Below are 22743 nucleotides of genomic sequence, written 5' to 3' on the forward strand. Positions count from 1 at the left end.
AGAGCCTCAAGTATCCCTCCACACTTTGCAGGAGAGGAACTCAGTAGATCATACGCTAGCATCCACTGGGAAGGGACCTCTCCCTTGACCAGTGCTGGAGAAACTCTAACCATGCTTTCATTATTTTGAAACATTACTAAGCATCTATTATATGCCAGTTACTAGGGATGCAAGTTCAACAAAACAAAACTTTGCCATTAGGGAGCTCATGGTTCAATGAAGGATGAAGACAAGCAAATGAATAGTTACAATATAATCAGTATTAAAAGAGTTACATGAACCTATAAGGGTCGAAAAATTAACTCAATAGTTAACTATTTAGTAGTGGGGATATTGGGGTCATTCATGTTTTTTTTTTCTTTTTGGTGTTATAAATAGAGAGATGTTAATGATTTCAATTATTTCCTGACCCAGAAATATTTACTGGTACCTATTACATTAAGTTTAAGATTATAAGGTAATTATGAAATAAGAAGAAAGCCTTTTATACACCTCTTCATTTTAACTGAAAAAGCAACCAAGAAAATAAATCTGAACAGTATAAACCATCTAAGATCAAAGACAGGCAAGTTGGAAATTCATTCAACAAATATGTATTGAGCACAGGGTATATGTTAGGGCATGACTCTAATACTTCACATACATCAGTGAACAAAATGAAGTTTTATTTTAAAACTTAAAATTTATTTTAAAACTTGTTTTAAAAAAAACTTGTTTTTTAGCAGAGAAGCCAGTCAACAATAAACATAAAAAGTAGTAAAATAGTATGTTTGAAGGTAATAAGTGCCACAGAAAAAAATACTAACAGGATATGGAGATTCCAGAAAAACGGGCTGGGTACGGGGGTGTGTTTGAGGTAGGTGAAAAGTCGCAATTTTAAATAGTATGGTCAAAAAAAAAAAAAAACAAACAACCCACAAGGAGATGCCCTTTTTCATCTATAAATGAGCAATCAGAGTAAATAAAGATGGACTGAGGTGGGTACTTTGATACATTGCTTAAAGGAATGTAAATTGCTATAAACTTTTTGATTAGCAATTTGATAATCAAGGACTTAAAATGCTTCATGATCTTTGCCCCAGTAATTTTACTTCCACTCTGAGGAAGTATCTCTAAATAAAACTTCATGAATAAAGCAAAAAATAGATAAGTTAAGAAAGAAAGAAAGAAAGAAAGGGAGGGAGGGAGGAATGAAGGGAGAAAAGTCAGTAAGAAACTGCTTTCTCCCTCAGCAGATTTGAAGTGAGGGAGTTAACTCTCTCCATATTTGGAAAAAGAACATTTTAGGCACTGAAACAGCCCCAAGGTGTTAAGGCAGAAGTATGGCTGGTGTATGGCCAGGCAAGAAGTAAGGAAACTTCTTCAGAAGAAATTGCAGTAATCCAGGCAAGAAATGAAGGTATTATAGACTTGGCTCACTCACAGTTGAAGGTGGTGAGCAGTCAGATTTGGATACATTTTGCAGGTATAGCCAATACATTTTCCTAAAGGAATAGATGTGAGGTGTGAGAGAAAGGAAAGCACTAAGAATCATCCAAGATTTTTAACTTCAGCTATTAGGGTGGGAAAATCAGGGAGTAAAAATGTGAGGGGGAAATTCAATTTAGATTTGGATATTTTGAGTTTGAGGTGTCTATCAACCCAGTTTAAGATAATAACCAAGTCGGGGCGCCTGGGTGGCTCAGTGGGTTAAAGCCTCTGCCTTCGGCTCAGGTCATGGTCTCAGGGTCCTGGGATCGAGCCCTGCGTCGGGCTCTCCGCTCAAGTGGGGAGCCTGCTTCCTTTCCTCCTCTCTCTCTCTGCCTGCCTCTCTGCCTACTTGTGAGCTCTGTCTGTCAAATAAATAAATAAAAATCTTAAAAAAAAAAGATAATAACCAAGTCAAGTTGTGCATAGGTACTTGTTTAAATGAGCCTGGGGTTCCTACTGTCTTGTGGGGAAGGTATGATTGTGAAAGTTGTCAGCATATACCTAGTGTTTACAGCCCTGAGACTGGATGAGAGCACAATGGAGTGGACAAAAAGAAATGTCAGAAAAGGAGAGGTTGAGGATTTTCGTATCCTTTAGACAGGAGCAATGTTTTATTCACTACTCTGCCTTCAGTTTCTAAGAGTGCATGGCACAAAGTAGTTGTTTAACCGATACTTTAAGAATAAATGAAATAGTTCACCACGGCCTTAGGGTTAGGTAGGAAAGCAAATTAAGTCATGAGAGGTGATGAACTAGAATAGGCAGGGTTCATGAAACGACTTTGTAGTGAGAGTGATAATTGGGTTCAACAGCAAAGGCAAGAGAGAAAAATAACAGGAAAAGGAAGCCGTGGTTAGAGAGAAGCTCTTAGATATCACTTTCTCCTTGAACCTTTTTATAATCAACTTATAAGACCTTTCCCCTTTTCTGGATCTGTCTCAGGGCACAAAACTTCTCCTCTTTTCCCAATATTGATCATATTTTCCAGGGGTATGACTGAGTCAAAAATAAAGTCAGCTTCGAAGTCACAGAGACAAAAAATGGATGCTGAAAGTTTGACATTTCTCCTTCATTTTCGTGGTTCATAGAGATGCTAGAGAAGATTAGATGAAATTAAGAGACTCAATTTCAAGTCGGGAGTATGTCCAAATGTTTAGTAAAATAACTTGCACTTGGATGAATGGATGATTGAATGAATGAGTGAATGAACAAACTTAGGTGAGAACAGAGGCCAAAAGAGCAGAACTCAAGGAGAATACAGGGTTTATAACTGTTGGTGGCCCATAGGTCTGACCACAGGGCACAAGGAAACAAGGGAAGTGGGCCTGCAGTCAGATCGCACCCAGGAAGTTGGCAAAGTCAGATATGAAGAGATAGGGCCTAACTGAAGATCATCGTGAACAGATGGGAAGAATGTGAGGAAATTTTGAAATAAAAAATTACCAGTTTGATTGGTGATAAAAAATAGGCTATGAGTAAATAATTCCAAGAATTTGGTATCATCTATAGGGTAAGAAGAGGAAGATGATAAGTTCAATTTTGAAAAAGTATTTAACACAAGGATAAGACGTGCAAGTAAAAGCTAGTAATATGTAACATTTTAATCAACTTATTTTACATTCCAAACATTGTTCCAAGAACACATTCCATCAACGGTCTCATTTAATTATCATAATAACACAAGGATGTAGGTGCTATTATCATCTTTATTTTGAAGATGGAAAAACTGAAAGACAAGAATGTACAATTTGCCCAGTGTCGCGTAGTTAGTAAGTGGCTGAACCAGGACTTGAACACCAAGATATTAAGGAACTTTGCCCAGGACCAGACATATTCATTATTTGTTCAATAAATAACAAGTACTGCTACATTCTAGAAATTGTTGCTAGTGCTAGGAATGGGAATGGAGGGGGAAGAGCTGGTGGTGAACAAGACAGACATAATCCCTACCTGCACAGACCTTAAATAAGTATGTATGTTGAGTTAGAAAAGAAAGTGAGAAGTTACAGTTTGGTATGGGGAATGGGTAGCAAAAAAAGAATTCCAGAGGAAGGGAACAACATCTTTAAGTACCTTTAGATGAGAGCCTGCAGTAGGGAAAAGAGAGAGAGAGAGCGCCTAGAAAAAATAAAAAGACTAATACAGCTGGAGTGCTGAGAGCTAGGACAGTTGGGAAATCTGGAGAGAATGAGAAGCCCCTATGGCAGAGGGTCTGGTGTCCATGATAAGGACCTTAGACTGTTTTCAGTAAGCAAAGGGAAGTCATTAAGAATTCAAGTAGAGTAGTGACTTGGTCAGATTTATATTTAAAAGAAAAAAAATTGACTCTGGCTACAGCATGGCAAATGGATTGGAATAAGCCAAAAGCAGTTCTGTTGGACCTAGATGGTAATCATTGCAGGACTTCAAACAATGAAGGTTGATTATACTAGAGTATGAAAAGTAGCCACAGGAAAGGAGAGGTCGCAAATCAAATTTTTTAAATTTTTAAAAGATTTTATTTATTTATTTTAGAGTGAGAGAGGGTGTAGGGGCTGGGGAGGGTGGGGCAGAGGGAGAAAAAACATCAAGTAGACTCAGCACTGAGCACAGAGCCCAATAGGAGATTTGATCCCCACTGACTGAGACCATGACCTGAGCCAAAATCAAGAGTCGGATGCTTAATCGACTGAGCCACACAGGCAACCCACGAATCCAATATTTTAGGGCAGACAAGTGTAGGTGATTTGGATGTGTGTCAGAAGTATCTTAAGTTTCTGGCTCGAACTGAGTAGATGGGTAGGATGCCCCTTACTGATCCAAGGGCTGTGAGAAGAGGATTTTGGAGGGAGTATGATGTAGGTTGAGTTCGACATGGCCCAGTCATCCAAATGAAAGTGTCACGAAGCCAGTTGGAAATATGAATGCAGAGTTCAAGAGCAAGATCCAGGCTTGAGGTATGAGTTGGACAGTCTTTGGCAGAGGGTACCTGAAGCTGCTGGAGGAGGGTGAGACCACAGAGAAAAGTGCACATGAGGGCTGGGTTATCCAAATATTTGGATAAATATTGCGTTATCCGATATTTGGCTAACAGAGAAGCTGCTTGTTAAAGAACAATCAGAGAAATGAGAGGAAAACTTTGAAATAAGAGCAGAGGGAAGAGAATGCTTAAATGAGGGTGTGGTCAATAGTTTCAAACGCTAGAACGAGGTCTTGGAAGAGGAGGACTGAATCTTCAGAACTGCTTCAGGTGAGTCGAAGGAGCAGAAGCCAGACTGGGGAGGGCTGAGGAATGGGACATGTGAGACTGTCCAGTGGGTAAGACACAACTTCGGTCCCAGCTGGAGAAAGATTTAGGGAGAGAAATATTTTTACACAAAGGAGAGACTTAAGCGTGTTCAAGTAATAGAAAAGCCAGGAGTGAAGGAAGGGTTGATTGTAACAGGCGGAAGGAGGGATCCTCTCCAGCCCAAAGTCCCTGGGAAAGCGGGAGATCTAGAGCACCAGGAAGAGCAACTCAGCTTTGTGACAGGAAGCCCTTAGGGGATGGGGCTCAGTCACATCTGAATCCACTCGGTCCCCTCGGCTTCCTAAAGATAGATTCGCCTTAAAGGACAGAAGAATTACAAGACAGGTGAGCCCGGGGAGAGGACTGCAGAGTTCAAGAAAAAGAAGAGTCAGAAAGGTGGCCTTGAGCGACCTCTGAGAAAGCAGTTTCAGAGTCAAAGGAACGTTAGTCACGCCGTCGGGTCTACCGAGCGGGCGAAGGGAAGGGCGCAGTGGCTGCAACCCACTGCGGTAAGAAACGGCGGTGAAGAGACGGCGACCCGAGACGTTGCCCGGAAAAAAAAAAAAAAAAAGGCGGGCAGGTTGGGGGCGGGGTTCATACTTCGGAGTGTCCCAGAGCAACCTCGGTCAGGACAGGTCATTTTTCGGGGATCCCCAGGGACCGAACAGGTTATCACGGCCTGGCTGCTGGGCTGCGCGTCGCGAGGTGCCACAAGTCCCGGGGCCTACGTCCCCCGAGATCGAACAGTGGGACGGGCGGCCGCCAGGTATCTCCGCGGACTCTCGGAGAGAACAGGCCGCGGGCCGGGCAAGCCCTTCCCACCCCGGCGCCACAACGCCGGGGCAGCGCAGGGGCCCCGGATCCCGGCTCGCGGCCCAGGCCCTAGGCTGCGGGGCGTTTGCAGAGCCTCCGCCACCCTCCCTCCGGGCTCGCCTCGCTCTGGCTCTCAGCAGCGTCCCAGACCGGGCGGCGCGTCGGCCACGTCCCCGCAGCGTTTTGAAAGTTCCCGGGGTCGGCGGCGCTCAGGAGCCGGGGCTCAGGCCCCCGCCGCCGCAGCCGCCCTAGAGCCCGCCGCTTACTGCCACCGGGGCAAGCGCGGGGGTTTCCACCCAACGGTTGACACGCGTCAGAAATTCCCCACAGAGCCACACACAAGCCGCCTTCCTCCTGCAAATTGCCGCCGCCGGGTTTTATCCGCCAAAACCGCGAGGTGGGGCTCAGACCTCTCCTCCCCAGCCGGTCCCTTCCCACCTTAGCCACCACCCAAGTCCAGGCGGAACGCCTTCGCCTCGGCCGAAGGACCCCGAAGGCCTTCGGCAAGTTCCGCCTCCAGCGCGGGGGGCGGGGCCGCTCGAGCTCCTCCGGGCTGAGCTCGGCTGTTTCCGTGCGCGGCCGCTGCGCACTCGGCACTGGGCGGCGCTGGCTGGCTCCCTGGCTGCGGCTCCTCAGTCGGCGGCGGCTGCTGCTGCCTGTGGCCCGGGCGGCTGGGAGAAGCGGAGTGTTGGTGAGTGACGCGGCGGAGGTGTAGTTTGACGCGGTGTGTTACGTGGGGGAGAGAATAAAACTCCAGCGAGATCCGGGCCGCGAACGAAAGCAGTGACGGAGGAGCTTGTACCACCGGTAAGAGGAGCAGGAGGAGGAGGCAGGAGCCGGAGAGAGCCGGGGGGACGGAGGGGGGACGGGGAGGCGCCGGACACCCGCGCTCGGGGCCTTCCCCTCGCAGGAGGGGCCGCGGTAAAGATGGAGCCTCCGCCCGAGCCCCACAACATCGCCGCCGCTCGCAGCGAACAAAGAATAATGGCGGCGGACTGGAGCCAGCGGCGGCCGGGGCGGCAGCGACTCTGCCTGCAGCCAGCGGCGGCGCTCATGGCGGGGGGCGGCGGGCGGCGGGCGGGGTGGGAGCCGGCGGCCGGGGGTGTGTGCGGGCGGCCGGCCGCGGCGAGCTGGCGCCCGCGTTCCCGCCGCCGCCGCCGCCGGGCCGGGCCGGGCGCGGAGCCGGGAGCCGGGAGCCGCCCCGGGGGAGGCCGCCCGCCGCCCGCCCGGCCCGGCGCTGCCCCCCGCGCCGCCCGTCCGCTCGCCCGGCCCCCGCCGCCCGCCTCGCCCCCGGCCTGGCCCGACCTGGCCCGACGGTCCGCCGGGGCAGCGCCGCCGGGGTGCCCGCGGGGGGTGGAGGAGGAAGAAGGCGACAGTTGAGGGCAGAGGAGGTGAAGGTGCCTGCCTTCCCGGTAGCCTCGGTGGCTGCCATGCCCGCTTCGCGAGGGGAAGCGCTGCAACGTCTGACCTACTCTTCTCTCCACTCTCTTTGTGCAATAAAGTTCGAAACCAAAGGTTTCCTCTCGTCCTGTATTTTATTCGTGCCCTTTCCCCCCGCTCCCACCCCATTGGGGAGACACCGTTTTCTGTTCTTTTCTGCTTAGTTGACATGATGAGAGCCGTGCTTTTAAATATAATTTTTGACTCTGTCCCTCACTCTTTTAAGTCAGTAGTCATGGAAATGCATTCTTTGGGGAGGAAGGGGGGGTGCTAAGAAAAACATATTTGTAAAACTTTTTAAAAAAGCTGTTGGGATCCTGTAAAAGGGAAGCTGGTGTTTGAAAACAGTTTCGGTTTTAACCCTTTTCAATAAGGTAATAATCCTTGAGATCTATCATTCTGAAACACTTCTTTGAAACGAATGTTAGCCGATGCACTTTTGTTTTACATCACTTTTGGGGTTAGGAGTAACCGAGTTTGGGTCCTCTGGGTCTCCCACCCCCTACCAAGGTTCCCACATTTCTGTCTAAACTTAAATAAGAGATTGATTAATACTAATTCTAAAAATAGGCATTTAGAAGTATCCAGTGTTTGCCTTCCAGGCAAGAAGTAACTCCGGCGGGGACCGACAATAGTTTAAGCCACAAGGCTTATTTTTTCTTTGCCTGTTGGGAAAAAGAAACAGCAGAGAAGTCACTGACACATTAAAGATTAAAAGACAGTTTTGAAAGGACCTGGAATATGACCTATTTAAGTTTGTGATAGCTTCCTAAGAAGTTAGAATTTTATCCTAGCCTTAGCTTGCATCAGTTCAGCCTTCTAAAGGGTTGGTGTAAAAGATACTTTGGTTGTCAGCTATTGAAATCTTTTTACACTCACGGCTCATTTCCTGCTTTAAAAGTAAAGCCAAAGCGGTTATTTTAGGTGGTGCAAAAGATGAACAAGTTATTTGTTTTAAAAATACTCTCATAGTAGGATAGCATTGTGATTGATATATACAAGGTTTCTTCTTAAGAATAAATACTGATTGATAATAGAAGCCCTGTCTTTTGGTTTTACTGTATCCAAGTCACTTTTTCAAAGCCTGCTTTACTCTGTTGTAAGTCATTTAAAAAAACAACAACAAAAAACATCTTAACAATATGTTATTTCTGAGAAACTTAATTAAGATACAGTTAAGAGTGTTTACATAAGGATTGGGGAGGTGATTTTATTTACCAACACCGAAGTTGTTACAATATCGATGATGCCATAGATTACTGTTTTTCCTTTGATTTTCTGCAGGCCAGCATCAGTTGAGTAGAATTATTTTTCCCTTATACAGACTATGCCAGTGACTCTTTTTGTGAATTTAAAGGGAAAGAAATTTTTTTCGGATGGATTTTTTTCTTGTCTTATCCAAAAAGTCTTTTGAATTTTGTTTTATTCATAGATTCATAATCTGTAATTCTTAGCAATTCCAAGTGGAATGTTTCAGACTTTTATATTCATTAATTTTTGAATGTTCACTTGGAGCGTGGTTATAAGTTATACTTATGTCACTTCTCAGGGAATTATAAAAATTACAGTTAAATCTGTACTCTTTTTTTTTTCCTTTTTTTTAGTGGTTACATCTATTCAGAAAGTGAATAAAAAGATCTTTGACTCAGACGGACTGAAAAATGTTAAAGGGCCACTTCTTGTGGAATTTAAAATTCTGGTGATACCCCTTTTTGAATGAATTTTTTCCCCCCATGTAAGAACCTAAGGAAACTTAGAAACCTGATTCATAAAATGGTACCTTCCCTTTCCTGCTTTTGAAATTAATTTTCTTGATTATAGCTGACTAATAGAAATTTTCATTTTTATGGACAAGTAGCTTTATTTTATAATCTCCCATCCTAAGGCATTGGGTTTTATTTTTTGGGTATAATGTGGTTATAATAAAACCAAGTATGCCCCACTTCATCTTATTTTACAAGTTTTAGTCATTTTTTTCCACAGTAGAAAAAATTGTAACATAATGGCTTTCAGTGTATCGCTGAAATTTATAATTCAGTTTATTCCATAAAATAATTTATCAGATATGGCTATATAGACTTGCTTATAACAGCCTGTGTAAGTCTTACAAGCATGTGTTTCTTGATGTACAGTGTTGCTTCCAGTGATGGCTTCTTTATTAAATAGTTAGGCCTCTAATCTGAATTTAAGAATATACTAGATAATCTGGGAATGGAAAAAATGCAAGGGTTTTTTTTCCTTACTCATGTGTGAACTCATCTGTACTGCAGAATCACTTGAGGCAGTAGTTGGTGGTAATTCAAATATTTAGTTGCCTGTGACAGAGTTAGTTAGTGGAAACAGCATTGGGTTTGGACTCACAGGCCTGGGTTTCATTCCTTCTGTTGCCACTGCTATCATGTGCCTACCCTCAAGAAATTTTGTGACCTGTGGGAGTTTCTTAATCTTTCAACTTTGGTTTCCTTATCTGTTAAATTAGAATACCACCTACTTTATAGAGCTGTGAGATAATTATAAAGTACCTCCTTAGGGACTTAATGATAGCTATTCATTTTAAAGCTTTTTTAACTTACTGGCTGTGGGACCTTAAGTAAATTTCTTCTCCGTTCCCCAATTTCCTTGGTCACAAATACACTATACCTACCTCACAGAAATGTAGGTGTTATTTAAGTTAATACATATTAAATGCCTAGCATTTCACAAGTGTTCAACAAACATTTCCTATAATTTTAAAATTATTCGTTATTATTACATTTAATAGACCCAACTAGAAACTGCAACAAATCCAAAGATGAATTACGCTGTTTTATCTCTACCCTCAAGGAACTTTTGGGGACACGATGACTAATGAGGCAGAATATATATCATAAGAAAGCAATCAAAGGGGAGATCACCCTTGGTGAAATAATGGAAGAAAGGAAGATTATATATTTATATTTCCAATTTTATTTTTTTAATAAGTAATTCATTCAGGAAGTCCATAACTCAAAGCATGTAAAATGTAATACAGCAGATAGTCATGTGATACACCCTCGTGCTCATTCCCATTGCCCAATTGTTTCCAATTTCTTTGTCCTTTCAGAGGTAATTCTATCCATATAAAAGCAAATACTCTGTATTCCCCACCCTTTGCCCACACGTTTTTGTTTTTTTTTTTTTAACAAATGCTGGTATACTATAATCAGTGTTCTATTATCTTCCCTTTTTTTACCTAAAATGGCTTGGCCATTGGTTTATATCAGTACATAAAGAGCGTCACCTTTTTTTAATGAGGCATCTTATTGTATGGATATACCTGTATTTAGTAATCAGTAAGTTGATTTTATTTTTGGGTTTTGTATGACCTTTTAAGCTAGGGGCTTCTGTCATTATGCCTTTATTTCTTTTGAATGAGAAATACCAGTTTCTGACAGGAAGTGGTTATTTGAACTGCCTTACTACCTTTTTAGCTCTAGTTTTTAAAAGTTTTAGTGAAATGATTCAGATATGCATAAAAAGGCAAGTGTGTAAGAGTTAATTCACAAATTGAGTTGTCTGAATTTAACTCTTGTTAAGATTCTTGTACCTTGAACAGACTTCCTTCTATTATTGCAGCCAAAAAAGTGTCTATAGTTTTTTTTTCTAAATGAGAAAGAACATCTCATGTAGTCCAGTCTTTTTTTTTTTTTTAAAGCAGACTATTCTCATGCTGTATTACTGCCTAGCAGTGCTGATAAGGGTGCAGCTTTTTCCCTGTGTTTTTTTTTTCCCCTTCTCATGATGATTTTCCAGTATTTCTTAGTGTAATCATCAGTGAGTTTTATATTTGATACCTAGGTAAGTAGCAATAAATAATAGCTAATAATATATAAATAGCAAGAAATAAATGAGTTTCACCTATATGCTTGAGTACTTAGTCTTTACTGCTTAGGTGATTGTGTGGTGTGTGAGTCTGTGTGTGTGTGTGTGTGTGTAAGTCCCCGGTCGACCAGTTGGACAAAGTAATACTCAGTTCAACTAGAACACAAAACAAGTTTCAGTACAAGTACATTTTACATGCAGTTAGTATATTTATCTTTAAAATACAAATTCTGTAAGTGTTTTAAGTTGATTAAACTTAGAAAATGATAACTAATAATCCAGCAGCAGGGACATACATAAGTCTCTTATCTTTCAAAAAAAGCCATTAAATGAAACCCTTGTGGTATATTTCATTTTCTGTATGCTCAGGCTGACAGTTACATGTGTGAAAGTTCTTAGTGTAAGAATATTGCCTTACTAATATTTTCATGATTTACAGTATTTTATATAAAATACTGACATATTGGTTTTTACCTATTCAGGGACTAAAATGTTTACAAAGCAATCATCTTTACAGATTTGAGGGGATGGAGATTCATAATTGAAATCTAAAGGCAGCGAATTTTCCTTCTAGAACGTATATGTGGGAACCAGGGACTTAAATAGTTTCTCACAGTATCCTGGAATCAGTAAATTGTCTTCTGTGGTGGAGGTAAAGATCATGAACTAAAGGGACAAACTGATAATGTGAAAATGACTGTTTTCCTCTGCCAATTTTATGTGCTTAATCATGATAGAAGAGCTTAATCCTAGTCAACCTCTGAAGCTAAAAGAAGAAAGATGGTTTTAAACTTATTCTATATTGATAGCTATAAATATTGGTTTTTGAGATATGTTTGAAACATGGATAAAGAGTAGCTGTTGGATTTTCTTACTCAGAATGCTTCTCTCCCCTTAATAAATATATATACTCTTCGTTTGGCATTCTTAGCTCTGCCAGATATGGCCCTGTTGAGATGCATTTTGTTATATCTTACCTAGAGTCTTGTTCACCTGTGTTCTAGGTTATCAAAAAGAAGGTGGGGGGGGGGATTCTTTCGTATTCTGGTGTTTATTCCAACAGATAAGTAAAAGACACTATTTTACACCTCCAAAGCTAAAAAAAATTACCTTTAATATATATTTAATCAGTTCTTGGGGCTTAGTGACATGAATTTCAATTTAAAAAGTAGAACTCCTTGATAAACTTTTAATTGCCTGAGTTGCTTTTTCTTATGGTTGAGTTGAAATAATAAAGGAGTTTACTGTGAATGAGACGGGCTGTCTGAACAAAGATGAAAAGCAGTTTTCTGGGGTGTCTGGGTGGTTCAATGGGTTAAAGCCCCTGCCTTTGGCTCAGGTCATGATTCCAGAGTCCTGGGATTGAACCCCACATTGGGCTCTCTGCTCAGTTGGGAGCCTGCTTCCCCCACTCTCTCTCTGCCTGCTTCTCTGCCTACTTGTGATCTCTGTCTGTCAAATAAATAAAATCTTTAAAAAAAAAAAAAAAAGGAAAGGAAAGCAGTTTTCTTTCTGCTGTTGAATTAGAAAATTATGATCTCTGAATAATCTAATAAACAGCAAGGTTTAGAGAGTAAGAGATCTGAGGGATTGATGGTGAGTTTTTTGCCAAAGGGCTAGAATTAAAGACTGATACTTTGTTATAGAAGAGAGAATTAAGTAGAAACTTAAAATTGCTAAAAATGACCTTGGTGTAGGAGTAAAGGACAGATCTGAAAGTTGATGGTAATAGGAAATTTTTTCCCCAGAGGTTAGTGAATCTTCTCTGAAACTAAGATTTCTTTCTTCAATTTTAATAGTATTTCTAATGAGCTGGTTATCTGGGTTTCTGGCTATAATTATATGATGGTATAGATGTAACTAAAAATGCTCGTAATTTAGCCAAAGCTGAATAACCATTATTTCTGAGGGTTGTTATCCCTGTTTCTGTAGATGATTGGCAAATAGGAGACTCAGAAATGCGTTACCTCTGAAGTGAAAATTGTTATTTGTTCCGAACTATTTGTACTCCTAAAGGAGTATCATTTCCTTGAAAGTATCAGTAGCAGCTTTGTTTGCTATGACGAGTAATACTAATGCTTTGGTTTAATTTACTGTCATTTATCAGTCTAGTCACTTATTTGGTGAACATTTATTGACCATTGACTTTATACTAAGCAAAATAATTGTAAGAAAATTTATTCAGGTAAGTATTTTTATAGATATTAAACGAAGTGTCATGCTGGTTGCTTGTAAACAGTGAAACCTGAGTATGTGGCTTCTGCCCGCAGGGAACCTACTTACGGTATAGTGGAGAGGACAAAAGGAGTGTAAGGAAGAAGGGTGTATGCATGGCACAGTGTCAGTTCTTCACTACTGTCTTGAAGAGCTGTGAGTTCAGAAGAGAACGAATTTACTGAGGAAAAGTTTTATGAGAAAGACTATAAATTGAATACTAAAGAACTTGGATGGGTAGTGAAAAAAGGTAGTATGTTCTAGGCAGTAGCAAGGACAACAAAGATGAAGACATGGAAGTAGAGTTGGGTAAAAATCAAGATACAGCAACTTTCAGTGAAACATTTTATTTGAAGTACCATATTTTGAGATTTGTTATGAACAGTTTATTATGATGTCTTTATGGGTATTACTCATAAACTCTACTATACTGGGGAATTCAAACTTAACACACTTTTGCCATTGAGGGAGTAGTAACTCCTTCATTTTTTACAGATGACTACACTGAGGCCTAGAGAGCTTAAATGATTTATTTGCTGGTAGAGCCTTTTCCCTGAGCAAGACATAACAGTAAGCATAGTCTTCATCACTGTTTTTCTAGCATTATTTCTTTTGAAGAAAGTTTTCATGTTTCTGGCTTTATTGATGATTACTGGGATTTCTGTTCCTAAACAGTAATAGTTTAGGTTTATAAAATTTCACTTGGAAGGAGTATTCTAGCCAAGGTATTAAAAAAATACATTGGTTTCATTATCTTACTAATTAGATCTACATCAATAGGAGAGATGCCTGACTGGCTCAGTTGGTAGTTTGTTGACTCCTGATCAAAGGGTCATGAGTTCAAGCCCCACATTGGCCTTGGAGCTTACTTTAAATAAATAAATAATTAAATATTTTCTTAAAAGACATGCAGCAGTAGATAGATTACCATAAATAGCCAGCTCATGCTTTATTTTTTCCATAATTCATTGTGTATCTTTCATTTCGAACTGGAATTTTATGGTTTTAAATCATTGTTATTAAATACTTGTTTGAAGGGAATTGGTAGGCAACCTGGTTATAAAAATTAGTTTATACTTGCCCAGCTCTCTCTCTCTTTGTGTGTGTGTGTATATATCTTTTTATAGAACACGTATTTTATCTCTTGTTAGCTTGAAAGCTCTTTGAGAGAAAATTTCTTACCTGTTTTAAACTCTAGTCCCCATAGTTTTTGGCAGAACACTTATTATGTAATAGGCACAGAAAATGTATTTGTTTAATGAATGATTCCCTCTTGGAAGGGTCACAGCTTTGAAAGGCAGGATTAAAAACAGTCCCCCTGTAGGGATGCACCAAGTAAAGGAAGCAGACGTACATGCTTCAGACAGTTAAAATAACTGAAATTACAGATTTTTTTTTTTTTAAGATTTTATTTATTTACTTGACAGAGATCATGAGTAGGCAGAGAGGCAGGCAGATAGAGAGCAGGGAAGCAGGCTCATAGCTGAGCAGAGAGCCTGATGCGGGGCTCCATCCCAGGACCCTGGGATCATGACCTGAGCTGAAGGTAGAGGGTTGACCCACTGAGCCACCCAGGTGCCCCCAGATTTATTTTTTAAAAGTCAAGGAAATTGGGCTCATTTTTCCATAGCTTAAAAAGAAACTTTTCTACTTAAAGTTTTCATTAAACTCTGATGCTTTACCAATCCTTCTTGCCTCTGAGGCATGAGAAATGGTATTATTAATCAAAACGACCTTACCAGAAATCACTACCAGGTTGGGTTAAGAAAAAAAAAAACAGTACATCACTGATTGGACTTGTTTTTGATTCTTTCAGGAATAAAGATACGTAAACTTGAAGTGAATATTTTATCAGAACCGTACATAAAGTCTTTGCTATTGTCTGCATGTAATTTATCAGCTTGTAGCTTTACCATGGCTAATTTTTAAATGTAGTCCAATATATTCTTGGTGCATTAGGTGCTTGGGCTTTTTCTAGCAAGCAAAACATAATAAAAATGCTTAGCCAAAAAAATTGCTTAGCATGTGGCTTAATTATCCATGCTGTTCCATTGCCAAATACAAAGAATTCTTCGCATTTTATAATACTGGAGGTTACGTGGTATACCTCTGCAGTCTTATAAACTCCTTGCAAATCTCTTAACATGTCTAATTCTCCATCTGTGAAGTGAGAGCTAAAACCGGGATTCCTGTCTTATAACTCCTCCTGTAACACATGCTGTCTCACTTCAGGAAAAGTGAATTGTCACTCTTCCATGTCTAATTTGTAAATAATTCACCAAGAATAGCATTTTAAAATATAGTTCAAAACAGACCTGTCAAAATAATGAATGTTAACTTTATAAACACCCTTGGATATTCATTTTCCATTTGAATTTAGTGATTTTCACATAGTTCCTCTGGTTTTATTGAGCAAATGGAATAGTAGGCTTTAAATATTTAACTTCAAGGCATAACTTTTGTGGGTCCTTACAGTTTTAGCGTTGAGCTAGTTTATGAATCAGAACTTAAAATATGAAGACAGTTTCACTTTTTAGTCAACACAGAAATTGCTTTTCTATAAGTAACTGCTCGTAGGAGGTGTATAATCCTTTTTTCCTTAAAAAAAAAATCATCTCCAAAAAAATCGGTTTAGTAGAACTTCATATAGGAAGTTTATGTAGGATCACATCTTTGAAATGCTTAAGGTGTGAAAAGCTGTAAACATAGTATTGGATGAGAAAGAAAGGAAATTGGGAAGGGAATGGGATCAAATGTTATTACCTAAAATAATGCACAGTCATGGTTGCTGCCTTGCTAAGCAACACTGTCTCTTGGTGACCAGATACATGAAGGCTTGTTTGAGAGCTGCGAGTAGTCAGTCTTCCTTGAAGGCAAACAAGGCAAATATATTTGCTAGTACTTACAAAATAATGACTTTGATTTGAGAAAACACTAAAGCTTTTCTCTTGAAAGTTACTGTAGAATTAGTCACATGTTATAGGATGGCTGTCATCATGCAGTACATTTCTATAAATCACATAACATGTTTCTAATTCACTTCTGTTAAAATATTTGAGAACAGTGTCTTTTTTTCTGATTTTTAAACTATTACTTTAATTTTATTTTTTTTATTAACATATAATGTATTCTTTGCCCCAGGGGCACAGGTCTGTGAATCATCAGGTTTACACATTTCATAGCACTCACCGTAGCACATACCCTCCATAATGTCCATAACCCAGCCACTTAATCCCTACCCCCTCCTCACTCCCCAGCAACCCTCAGTTTGTTTTGTGGGATTAAGAGTCTCTTATGGTTTATCTCCCTCTTGTAGCACATGCTACATATTTAAAAATAACTTATTAAAAATAGCATCCAAATACTGTGGTGATTACAGAAGTGCAGTAAATTGTAAAATATGAATATTGAACTTAAAGCAGGTTCTCTCACTTCAATCCAGTGAATAAGTAAGTCAGGGAATTAACATTATTAAATGACATTGAAAAGTTTCCCTGTTACTGTATGTTGCCTTTTTTGGTAGTAGTGGTTGGGTGATACTGATATTTACTATTAAAAACAAAGAATTTATTAAAATATATACACAAATTTTCAGGCTTTTATTTTTCTCTTGTAAATGTTTAAATCTCATCAAGTTCAAATCACACAATTAACTTCAGGTACAACTTTTCTTGCCTTTAATATCTAGACTAGAGGCGGAAATGTGGATTTATTCTCCTAATTAAGGGAGAAAGACTTTGGTAGGAGCACAGAGTAAACTTTCTGAAAACTCTGTCAAAATTTACTTAGTTTAATAAAGACACCAGTTTATTTTAGTTTATCACGTTTCCTGTCCATACTCTTTCTTAAAGATGTATTTAACTTTATTTTGATAGTATGTGATTATTCTAATTTAATAAAATTTTAGAATTGAAGTTGGTATCTGTGTTGCGGGGTGTGTGTGTGTAATGTACATGTACGCATACCTACATGTTATGTATACACATGCAACATTGAATCAGCTGTTTTCCTTTCAAGTTTCAGTGAAGAGATACTAAATTTATTACCACAAGACTATTTATTATTAGCATCAGAAACCCAGAGCATTGCTAAATTTCCAGTATTGGTTGCATACACCTCATTTGCTCTAGATTAAGCATACGATAAGTGACAACTGTTTCCAAGTTAACAACCCCCCAAAATGTACAGGGGTGGGGTGGGGGAGAGAGGGGAGTAGGCAGTGCAACGTAGTTACTGATTTCTTAGAAAGCCAAAGTCTGTTGTGTAACACCTGGACATTTTGTTACTTTATTTAGTAAACTAATCATAACACTTTAGAAAATGGTTTAATCAAGTCCTCTTGGAGTTGTTGAGAATGTGTTAGCAATGCTTTGAGTCAGTTATATTATCCTAAAAACTAAGTAAGAGGTACAAAATATGTACAAGATATTCTGTACCACCCATAGCTGTTTCTAGGTATTCTTCTGTAAAATATTTTTAGTATTGTATTTGACTATGACAACAAAATACTCATATAGTTTTAAAATCATGTGCCCAAATGTTCCTTTTGCTATGGTTACCTTAGAGACCTTAGATTTCTGCTTGTGTGATTTCCTTAAATCCCTGGGCTTTTGAGTTTAGGCGGAGTCAGCCACTTGCTAGGGTGCAGGAGGAGGTTTTTTCTCATTTATAATGAAGTTCATTTACGTTTTTAACAATCACAGTATTCATATGTTCCATTAGTTATGGATGCATTATTCTTCAGTCAAAATTCATAGTTCATTTCTCTGAATATGGTAGTTATCCATCTCATCCTAAACTGGATTGAATTGGTTATAGATTTAAGGGATTAAAAAGTAAATTAGGTTGGGGAGATAGATGGGTTTATTTTTTATAAACTTGAATAGAATGTTTAGGATCCTATGGACTGGGGCACTTCCTAAAAGTCAGAATATTTCAGGAGGAAAGAACAAGGTAAAGATCTACCGCATTTGTTTCTTTTGTTTAATGATTTTTAGCAGAAAGTGAGAATATGGGCTTGCTTTCTTGTTGATGAACTTCGGTTAACTTGGTAGAGGCAGGTAGGTATGGAAATAGTACTTCCAGAAATTGTCTATGATTTGGTATAGTTTTGTATAGGTGTTGAGTAGGTGAATTAAAATGCTACTTTAGCAACGAGATTTTCACTTGTTAGCTTTAAAACTATTGAAAATCCTCCATCCTTCTCAGCTTGCTTTTTATTTATATGTATGTTTATTTTAGAGAGTGAGAGAAGGAGAGGAGGGGTAGAGGGAGAGAGAATTTTTTTTTTTTTTTTTTTTTGACAGAAATCATAAGTAGGCAGAGAGGCAGGCAGAGAGAGAGGGGGAAAACAGGCTCCCTGCTGAGCAGACAGCCCAATGCGGGGCTTGATCCCAGGACCCTGAGATCATGACCCGAGCTAAAGGCAGAGGCTTTAACCCACTGAGCCATCCAGGCGCCCCAGGAGAGAGAATCTTAAGCAGGCTCCACACCCCACATGGTGCCCAGTGTGGGGCTTGATCTCACAACCCTGAGATCATGACCTGAGCCAAAGTCAAGTCAGACACGTAACTGACTATGCCACGCAGGTGCCCTTCAGCTTTATTTTTTACGCAATACCTCTCACCATCTGATTTATTACACACTTTACCTACTTTCTCTTCCTTGCTCCACACACGAGAATGTAAGTTGCACAAAGTTTTAAAAATTTATATTGTATATTTCTTTTTCCCCAGTAATTTGACAGTGCCTGAAATATAAGTCCTCAGATATGATAACCTAATACAAGTATAATATATATAATGCCAGTTGTTAAAACTGAAGATATTGTTGGTTTTATTTAAAGTTACTAATGGTGAATTCTCTCAGGATATGTTGGTATATAGAGTAGAAGTAAAATTCATTGCGATATGAAAGTTCTAAACACAGTTACTTTAAAGAGACATTATTTTTATTTTTATTTTGTCCTAGTAGGCAGTTGCTGATTGCTTTTTGAGTGACTTTTCTGATATCATTTGCCCTCTCTCCTTCCTTCTATATAATATCTGGCACTAGCCACTGATTCACTCATTTCTCTAAAGGCATAGTAATGTAAGCCTTTGCTCATGCCATTTTTCTTACCAGAGAAGTTATCCTCCTTCCCCAGATTTATGGTGCTGTGTCCATTCTCAGTGCTTCTTTGGAATTCCCCCACTCTCTTGACTATTGCAGAACATTTTCTGTTCTTTTAAATGTCATGGAAGCACTCATTTGACACTTTACTGAGAGGTTTATCTAAACTACATTCTAAGGTTTTAAATACTGTCTTTACTGTATGAAGGATACAAAAGTGGTACAGTCTTAGGTAAATTTCTTGAAGCTTTCTAAGATGAGAAGGAAAAACTTTGTCCTCTTTGAAAATTAACAAAAGGGGACTATAAAACTATTTAATAATGAACAATACTTGTGACCAGATCAATGTAATGAGTAAAAGAGTTGCTCTCCAACATGTGAGAGAATCTTTATCGACTAGTAGTCTGGTCTTGTAGCATTTTTTTTTTTTTAAGATTTTATTTACTTATTTGACAGAGATCACAAGTAAGCAGAGAGGCAGGCAGAGAGAGAGAGAGAGGAGGAAGCAGGCTCCCCACTGAGCAGAGAACCTGATGTGGGGCTCGATCCCAGCACCCTGAGATCATGACCTGAGCCGAAGGCAGAGGCTTTAACCCACTGAGCCACCCAGGCACCCCTGTAGCATTTTTTAAAGGTACTGCTAATTATGTCAAGTTGTATTGTATTCTCATGATTTTATAAATCAGTAAGTGGTGATAGCTCTGTATTAATCCAAGATCAAGAGGCTAGATGACCTATTCTTAGTGAATCTGTCTTTTACTGTCTACATATATTACTATAGAGTAAAAGGAAATACTTCATTTATTATATATACTATTTTATTAAGTGGCCTGCATAATTATGTTTGCATACATACATCTTGTGTCATTTCCTAGGATCAGAGCATTTAAAATTGGAAGAGCTCTTTAATTCATCTTCCTAGTTTTTACAGATGAGGAAACCTAAAGCACAAAAAGTTTAATTTTTCCAATGATCACTTGGTGACAGATCCAGCTTTCTATCAAGTGTTTAGGCTCTCTTTCCCCACTACTCACAGCAGCATTATTTATTTCTCTCAATAACACTAAGAACCACTTCGCTTTTTATTTTTTGTATTAAGAGGGACAACTCTAAAGAGCATTATATAGCAAAATGACACATATCTTTGTGAATTGGTTTAAACATTTTTGTTTCCTTTACACATAATACTGTTTTGAAATTTATTATAAATTTATGGTTTCCAAAGGATTATGTTAATTTTTAGGGGATAAATCATGAAAATTCCCAAATCTTAAATATCCCACATTTTGTAACTCTGAATTATTGGAAAAACAAGAATCCCCAAACTCAAGCTAATACTAGATTTTCAGTGATTTCTTTTTTTTTAATATTATTTACTTATTTTTTGTTTATTGAACAGACAGAGATCACAAGTAGGCAGAGAGGCAGGCAGAGAGATAGGAGGAAGCAGGCTCCTGGCAGAGCACAGAGCCGGATGTGGGGCTTGATCCCAGGACTCTGGGATCATGACCTGAGCTGAAGGCAGAGGCTTTAACCCACTGAACTACCCATCGCCCAGATTTTCAGTGATTTCTAAGCTCCAATCTGTTTCTAATATTCCAGACCCAGTATTTATAGAACATTCTTTCTGAGTTTTTATGTACCTGATCTTTTACTTATTTTATAGTAGTATTCAGTCTTTTTATTTTTGTATTCCTTGAAAAGCATTCATTTGTGTAGTGAATCAAGAATCTCCTTTCTTGGGACACCCAAGTGGCTCAGTCAGTTAGGCATCTGCCTTCGACTTGGGTTGTGATCCAGGGTCCTGGGATCAAGTCCTGCATCCATCTCATTGCTAGGTATGAGCTTGCTTCTCCCTTTGCCTGCTGCTCCCCTTGCCTGTGCTGTCTCTCTCTGAAAAATGAAATAAATCTTTAAAAAAAAAAAATCTCGTTTCTTCAAACAACTTCGGAAATCCACATATTGGCTGTAGTAATTGATCATGTGTCTGGATACTACACTTCTGGCTGGACTGCTCCTTGGTTGATAGGAAAATTGAAGACTGTAGATGTGATACTGTAGTATCTCTTCCCTCACCACCTGAAGATAGAAAAGAACAAAAGTTTTCGAAGTCCAAAAAGAATACACCCACTTTAAATATTAGTTTAGTCTAGTTGAGAAGCCATTTCAGTACTTTCGGGTAAAGGCCAAAAGAGTATGTCTGTGTTAGTTCAGTCATTGAATTGTTTATCTGAAACAAATTTTTATTCCTTAAATAATTCTCACCTGCACTTTGAGAATTTTCTGATGAAAGACTTTGGATTTGTTGCTTTGGATATTGATATCTACTTGAGCTAAGAGTTATAAAAATTAAGAATGCTGTACCCTTCTCTAAAAAAAGATTAATAGTCTGCCTGAATGAAAGAAATGATAATAAAACCCAGGCAGTTTATATGAGAGAATCATATCCGTTGGAAATATCACTCTTTTTGTTTGTTTGTTTGTTTTTTAAGAATTTTACCAAGTTGGGGAGTGAAGAAGAATGCAAATCACATTCCTGTTTTGAATGTATCCTTGTAGCTATAATTATTTATGTTAACTAGTGGTTTTGTGTCTTTATTATAATAACATCACATTTTATTTTCTGCAACAAAAAATTATAATGATGTCCTATACCTTAAGTGTCAGAAAAAAAGTAGTCCTAATTCTTGTATAATAAACAAAAAGAAAAGAAATATGATCTGTGCCATAGATTGCTTTTAATCAAATGGGGAAGTTAAAAATATATGGATGACAGCACAGGTTTAAAAAAAAAAAAACAAAAAACATGGCCTGAAATAGTCTTTCAAAAATGGATGGTGCATACTCTCTACAAAGAATATATTATGATGATAAATTTGTATTTGTTTTCATTCTCATTAAAATGATGGCGTAGGGAGAAGATGAAAAAAAGTTTATGGAATTCTGCCCTTATTTAGCTTGACTCAGTTCAGTCTTGTCCTCAAATGGATTCACTGCTTGTTCCCGAGATTAGGTTTTAATGTTTTCACATGCCATTTTCTTGCAGACCAAAAGCATGAACAACATTTAGGATACATAAACCAGTTTGTTGTTGATGTTTTTTGTTATTTTGATGTCTTTCTTAAATTTTTTAGTTTAAAAGAGCACAGATTGTAAGTATATAATTCCAGTTATCACAATTAAAATAAAATTATTTGATAATTTTTTAATATTTTTACTCTTTGGAAATGTGGGGTAAACAATTTAGGCAAGATATAAATAAAAATAGTTTCATATAAAAAATATCTAGGATTTATGGAGAAAGACAACTATCATATGATCTCCCTGATATGAGGACCTGGAGATGCAACATGGGGGGTTAGGGGGATAGGAGAAGAATAAATGAAACAAGATGGGATTGGGAGGGAGACAAACCATAAGTGACTCTTAATCTCACAAAACAAACAGGGTTGCTGGGGGGGTGGGTTATGGACATTGGGGAGGGTATGTGCTATGGAGAGTGCTGTGAAGTGTGTAAACCTGGCGATTCACAGATCTGTACCCCTGGGGATAAAAATACATTATATGTTTATAAAAAAAATAAGAAA

At 38.9% G+C, this 22743-nt stretch overlaps 2 protein-coding genes across 4 annotated transcripts in view; one reads left to right on the top strand and one right to left on the bottom strand.

The window, feature by feature from the left end:
• The first annotated feature begins 6140 nt into the window (after window positions 1-6140).
• CREB1 (cAMP responsive element binding protein 1) overlaps window positions 6141-22743 on the top strand; it is a 63306-nt gene continuing 46703 nt past the window's right edge. For 2 of the 3 annotated variants that reach the window (XR_006820264.1, XM_046018788.1), the window contains exon 1: window positions 6141-6358. The gene's annotated coding sequence lies outside the window, so the exon portion shown is untranslated. The remainder of the gene's footprint in view (window positions 6359-22743) is intronic. The other variant, XM_046018789.1, reaches the window with a different exon arrangement.
• Window positions 20693-22743, bottom strand: part of METTL21A (methyltransferase 21A, HSPA lysine) — a 66853-nt gene continuing 64802 nt past the window's right edge. Inside the window, exon 5 of the transcript XR_006820265.1 lies at window positions 20693-21235. The gene's annotated coding sequence lies outside the window, so the exon portion shown is untranslated. The remainder of the gene's footprint in view (window positions 21236-22743) is intronic.

The sequence above is a fragment of the Meles meles genome, chromosome 9, assembly GCF_922984935.1.
Source record: "Meles meles chromosome 9, mMelMel3.1 paternal haplotype, whole genome shotgun sequence".
Classification (NCBI taxonomy): Eukaryota; Metazoa; Chordata; class Mammalia; order Carnivora; family Mustelidae; genus Meles; species Meles meles.